Below are 6,303 nucleotides of genomic sequence, written 5' to 3' on the forward strand. Positions count from 1 at the left end.
ACCTGGGTGTCATGGTGCACCAGTCATTGAAAGCAAGCATGCAGGTGCAGCAGGCAGTGAAGAAAGCGAATGGTATGTTGGCATTCATAGCAAGAGGATTTGAGTTTAGGAGCAGGGAGGTTCTGCTGCAGTTGTACAGGGCCTTGGTGAGACCGCACCTGGAGTATTGTGTGCAGTTTTGGTCTCCTAACCTGAGGAAAGACGTTCTTGCCTTAGAGGGAGTACAGAGAAGGTTCACCAGATTGATCCCTGGGATGGCGGGACTTACATATGAGGAAAGACTGGATAAACTGGGCTTGTACTCGCTGGAATTTAGAAGACTGAGGGGGGATCTTATAGAAACATATAAAATTCTTAAGTGGTTGGAGAGGCTAGATGCGGGAACATTGTTCCCGATGTTGGGGGAGTCCAGAACCAGGGGTCACAGCTTAAGGATAAGGGGGGAAGTCTTTTAGGACCGAGATGAGAAAACATTTCTTCACACAGAGAGTGGTGAGTCTGTGGAATCCTCTGCCACAGAAGGTAGTTGAGGCCAGTTCATTGGCTATATTTAAGAGGGAGTTAGATGTGGCCCTTTTTGCTAAAGGGATCAGGGGGTATGGAGAGAAGGCAGGTACAGGCTACTGAGCTGAATGATCAGCCATGATCATATTGAATGGCAGTGCAGGCTCGAAGGGCCGAATGGCCTACTCCTGCACCTATTTTCTATGTTTCTATAATCAAGTTTTAAATTGTTTGACATAGCATATTAAAAAAAACACCATTCATGTTCGATATTTTCCCTTCATGAATGGAACATTGGTTTGATTGGAAACTAATGAAATTTGGAGAAACTGTTCATTACCCGCTCCTTATTTTATAACCTAATGTTACTTTAAAAGCTGTAACATTGTTAATGTAAGATAACAATCCATTGTCGGAGATGTTCTAGTTATGGCAGTATCACAATTATTGTTCCCAATTTCTCATTTCATTGGGAACAATGAGTCACTATGTCCATGGTCCTGGGGAGGACCCAACAGCAAATGTTAGTGTGGCGATATAGCGACGAAACAGGCCCTTCAGCGCACTGACCATTCCAGGTCCTAAACATTAGGGGCAATTTACAAACGCCAATTAACCTACAAACCTGCACGTCTTTGGAATGTGGGAGAAAACAGGAACACCTGGAGAAAAGCCACGCAATCACAAGGAGAACGTGCAAACTCCACATGGACAGCACCTGTAGTAAGGATAGAACCTGGGTCTCTGGAGCTGTAAGGCAGCAGCTCTACCGCTGCACCACTGTGCCGCTCGATAGACTTCTCTGGGCAATGTTATCCATTTCCTGGCTGAGGTATCATTAAATTTCAAGCAGGAGTGCCATTGAACATTTTCATATTTTTGTGACATTCTCTGAAGCAAACCCACAACATTTCTCAATTTTCCTTGTGTTTTTTTCCTCCTTTCTAAACCAATAATCCAAGCCAGGATCTGGGTCCACAGATTCTGGGAAACATTTTTTATCACGTAAGAACGAATGAAGAACTCGAGGCCCGCAGAAATAATGCCATTACTATCATAATAGCCAGATAGAGCTCTTAATGATAGCAGAGTCAGGGGGTATGGGGAGAAGGGAAGGCAGGAACGGGGTACAAATTGTGGATGATCAGCCATGATCACATTGAATGCCGGTGCTGACTCGAAGGGCCGAATGACCTACTGCTGCACCTATTGTCCATTGTCTATTGTTTATAAATCCAAAATACTTTCCTTCAGATTCAACAAATAGTGATACATCCATGTTCCCTCCCTCACCATACCTCAAACTAATTGTAGTAGCTCTGAAGGCACTCTAACACAGATCAATTAACACAGAACAAGTCAGGATTACACCCTATACTTATCTGGATGATTGTTTTAGTTCCACACTTCTAATGTTTCTTAACCCACATGACAGGAATAAACGAAACTAAATCAGGCGTCACATTTTTAACCAGGATAAAAAATAGGTGCAGGAAAATGGCCATTGTTGGAATAAGCAACAGTGCTCCCTGGTAATAATTGTTCTTTTCATCTACCTGCCATTAGCAACTTCCACTTTTACATGAAAGACTACTTCTTCAAAAGCCTCAAAAACATGATGAAGCCATAATATATTGACAATTGCATGCCAATCCAGAAGGCAGTGGAGGCCAGTTCGTTGGATGCTTTCAAGAGAGAGCTGGATAGAGCTCTTAAGGATAGCGGAGTGAGGGGGTATGGGGAGAAGGCAGGAACGGGGTACTGATTGATAGTGATCAGCCATGATCGCATTGAATGGCGGTGCTGGCTCGAAGGGCTGAATGGCCTACTCCTGCACCTATTGTCTATTGTCTATTGTCTATTGTCTAAGTCACCATTTCCTCAGGGCAACGATAGATCCTTCTTACTGTAACAGCCCCTCTGGACAGTGCAGTTAGGCCACAGATAAAGGGCTACTGTAATCTATATACTAAAACTCTCGTTTGTTTGTTTGTTTGTTCCTGAACTACAGCCAAAACGGTACACGATAGCACGATGATTTTAGGCGCACCTTACTCACCGTCTTCCCTTTGGTGCTAATGGAAGAAGTTTCATTGAAATTGGTGTTATATTTTTTAGGTTATTCACATTTTAAAGTTTAAATCTATCTCCTAGGGAGGGAGCGGGAAGGAGGGAGGGAGGGGGTGGAGGGAGGGGGGAGGATAAAGGGGGTTGAGGGTAATGGAGTGGGGGGGAAGGAGGAGGGGAAGGGGGGAGGAGGGGAAGGGGGGAGGAGGGGAAGGGGGAGGCGGGGAGGGGGAGAGAGGGGAGGAGGGCAAGTGGGGGGGGGGGCGGGGAGAGGGGAGAGGGGAGAGGGAAGGAGGGGAGAGGGAGATTGGGGGAGGAGAGGGTGCTGCACCAATGCAGGAGAGGTTTGGCCGCAACGGGTCCACTTGGTCTAGTATGAGTATATTATTCTCTTCTTGGAGCACTGGTCTTCTGCTTCACCCTAAACAAATTGTGATGACTTCAACCATCGTAGACGAGAGCTCAAAATTTACTGTGTCATTTCAGATAAATCCAGAAATGCTGCTTTGTCAGAGGTACATTTTCAGAGGAGGCATCACACCAAATTCCCATCAACTTTCAGATGGAAAATGTCCCACAAATAATACATTGCACAAATAATAAACACTCTGCAACATAGCTGATGTCTTTTTAATTCACTTTAATGTATATCCTTTATAAACAATCATACAGCACTGAAGCAGGCCCTTTGGCCCAACACATCCATGCCGACCAAGGTGCCCCATCTAAGCATTTCCCATGTTTCTATATGGAGGCAGTGTTCTTGATTACACTACCAAAAAAATAGTCTAGTTAATCAAAAACTTGTATTTTACAAATGCTTGCTGGCTATCTCTCACTGCAATGCATATTAATTTTATAACTGCAACGTTCCCACCATTGATATAGTTAGTTATCCTTTCCTCTCGCCAGGACTTCATGCTAGTCCTTATAATTAAGCCAGTCAAGAAAGAACCTTTTACTATTCAATCAATACGCATGATGAATTAACCGACTAAAAATGCATGAGTGGTTTGAGTGGCCTCACACTGCATTTTTCTTCACAATGTTTATAGTTGCTGAACCTAACCTCTCAAAGCTCAATACTGTTGACGCATTGGTACATTTTCTATAGGCTTGTTACTGGCATTTACATGGGAAAATTTATTGAGCCTGTGTATTGATGGAAAAGAGTGCTAAAAAACCTCAGCAAAGGAGATATTGAACAAAATTATCCGTGGCTCGATTCATAATTTAACCAGATATTTTGAAATTTCCTTGCCTACCCATTGATCCTAATGGAGATTTGATGCATTTCATTTCAGCCACTATTTCATAAGCTATTATAATTATTTTATGTTATGACTTTGGCAATAACAAGAGGCATGATGGAGAAAATGCACTTTCCTCTATCCCAGCACTTTCACTTCTCATTGTTTGTTCTTTTCTACTCAGCATTATTCTTGCAAAAAGGCTTGAGTTTGCTATGGAAATACAGCTTATTGATTCTTCACGGGTTGCGTTCCTTCGCGAACAGCTGCTGATGTGGAAAAACACTAAATAGAGACCAGTTCATGTGCAGAATAGAAAAAGGGTCTGATGAAGTCTCAACCCAAAACATCACCTATTCCTTTTCTCCAGAGGTGCTGCCTGACCCGCTGAGTTATTCCAGCATTTTGTGTCTATCTTCGGTGTAAACTAGCATTTGCAGTTTCTTGTTACACAAAGAAAAAAAATTTTGATTTCATGACTGAGCTATCTGAAAGGATTTTATAACGTTTAGTCACCGCTGAAATAAAGAAATTGTAGAAATTTGTGCATGGTAACATTCTATAATTAATAATTGAACAATCAGATAGTGTTTAAGATGTTGGTTGAAGAATAAATATATTGGTCAGTCCACAGGGGAGAGCTTTTGTTTGCCCTGTTTTAGAATTTGTAACATCTATCTGAGAGGAATTATGGTGCCTTGATTTAATTTCCATTCAAGTAATTATACCTCAGTTTGCTTAGAATTCCCCTGCATCTCGGGAAAAGGGCTTGAACTCGCCACCTTCCTCCTTGGAATCAAGGTTGCTGCCAACCTATCATGGCTGTGAAGGGCAGGATAAAACACTTCAGCTCTGAAAATTGGCTTGCACTAAATTCTGGTCATCTGCTCTCTTCAGGCAAAGGGAGGTTCTGAAAAGTATAATAGACATTTTAATTGGCTGGCTCGATTGAACTTTCCCTATAAAAAAAAAATCCCAGGTGAACATCACTACTTTTGCCGTGCAAATCGAAAAATTAGTTTTATTTACAAAAGATTTTATATTTTCCATGAGAGGAATAGATCGGGTAAACGCAGTGTCTTTTGCCCAGAGTAGGGGAATCGAGAACCAGAGGATACAGGTTTAAGGTAAGGGGGGAAAGATTTAATAGGAACTTGAGAGCTGGCTTTGTTTTTATACAAAGGGTGGTGGGTGTATGGAAAGAGCTACAGGAGCAGATAGTTGAGGGAGGTACTGTCACAATGTTTAAGAAGCATTTAGACAGGTTCATGGGTAGGATAGGTTCAGAGGGATATGGGCCAAATACAGGCAGGTGGGGCTAGTGTAGATGGGCCTGGGCAAGTAGGTCAAAGGGCGTGTTTCCATGCTATATGACTCTAACTGTGACTCGATGACACCAGTTACCTTATTTTTATATATTTGATTACAGCAGGCTGAAAACAAGCACACCTTAAATATGTATAATCGGAGGCAACTTAAGCATCTCATCAAAAAAAGGTTGTGGCAACAGGAGATCTTTCAAGGGCAATTTTACGTAAAATTATCTTTCAGACATATGTTGAAATGGTATTGCGTTTGAAGCAGAATAGTTTTGCAAACATAAGGCTTAAAGGCCACGTTTTTCACACATCATCATCCTTGTTTTTTGCCCTGTATTGAAAAATGCATTGACTATCGTGAAAACAATCTTTAAAAGAATGAACACCAAAAATGGAGATTTGACTATATCAGAGGATAGACTAGGAAATCTCCTGATATCAACCATTCCACTGAACTGAAAACAGGAGGCAGAGTGAGAATTGATCAGCGAGTCACCTCCTTCTGGTACTTTGAAGTCAACATTACTGGAAGATGAATCACCCACATCAGCAACGCTCACCAACTGCAGAAATGCACACAAAATAATAATGATCCCTTTTCTCCAAGAGAAAAACTTCACATTCAACCAAGTGCTTCTCAGAGAATAACCATATTTTGAATGGGCCACATTAGCAAGCCTATTCTGTAGTACATCTTCAAAACAAAATGAAGCCTCGTAAGAATTGGGGAAGCATATTCTGATCATTCCATTTTAAGTTTCAAGTCCACTACATGAAGCAGAATCACGGCTAAATGGCAGAGAAAAGCTGTCCGATACAACAGATCAAAAAACTCTTGATCAAGGGGATAAAAGGGCACTTGGCGAGGATGGTAGTGCATGAATAGCATAAGCAATATAGCTTCATTTTGAATCTAGACACAAATTGATGGCGAAACAGCGGGACAGGCAGCATCTCTGGATAGAAGGAATGGGTGACGTATCGGGTCGAGACCCTTCTTCAGACTGAATCTATTAAGTCAATACCTAACCTAAAGTGTGTCAAAAATAAGCACAAATCACAGAGCAAGGAGTGGGGGCTGCCACAAGGTTTTAATTGAAAGATGCTTGTCAAATGTTTGTTTAAATTAAACTAAGGGGACAAGAGAAATTGGAAAGTGACAA

The sequence above is a fragment of the Rhinoraja longicauda genome, chromosome 2 (assembly GCF_053455715.1).
Source record: "Rhinoraja longicauda isolate Sanriku21f chromosome 2, sRhiLon1.1, whole genome shotgun sequence".
Taxonomy (NCBI): Eukaryota; Metazoa; Chordata; class Chondrichthyes; order Rajiformes; family Arhynchobatidae; genus Rhinoraja; species Rhinoraja longicauda.